We start from the raw sequence: 415 nt of genomic DNA, 5'->3' as shown, positions 1-415 counted from the left end.
TGCAGTCTCCCCTGGCTCACTCAGAAGCATTCCCCAAAAACTGCCATCTGGTTTCCTGACACTGCTCTGAGCTCATCAGTGACCTCGACGTAGCCAAAGCCAGGCCTTCTCTCAAGAGACTTCCATGTAGCATTTAACAATGGCCATCTATCCTTCTATCCACCATCCATCCATCCATCCACTATCCATCCATCCACCATCCATCCACCATCCATCCATCCACCATCCATCCACCATCCATCCATCCACCACATCCATCCAACCCATCCACCATCCATCCACCATCCATCCACCATCCATCCATCCACCATCCATCCACCATCCATCCATCCACCATCCATCCATCCACCATCCATCCACCATCCAACCATCCATCCACCATTCCTCCATCCCTCCACCATCCATCCATCCATCC

The sequence above is a fragment of the Pteropus alecto genome, unplaced genomic scaffold, assembly GCF_000325575.1.
Source record: "Pteropus alecto unplaced genomic scaffold, ASM32557v1 scaffold65, whole genome shotgun sequence".
Taxonomy (NCBI): domain Eukaryota; kingdom Metazoa; phylum Chordata; class Mammalia; order Chiroptera; family Pteropodidae; genus Pteropus; species Pteropus alecto.
Note: the sequence above shows the minus strand (reverse complement) of the source record.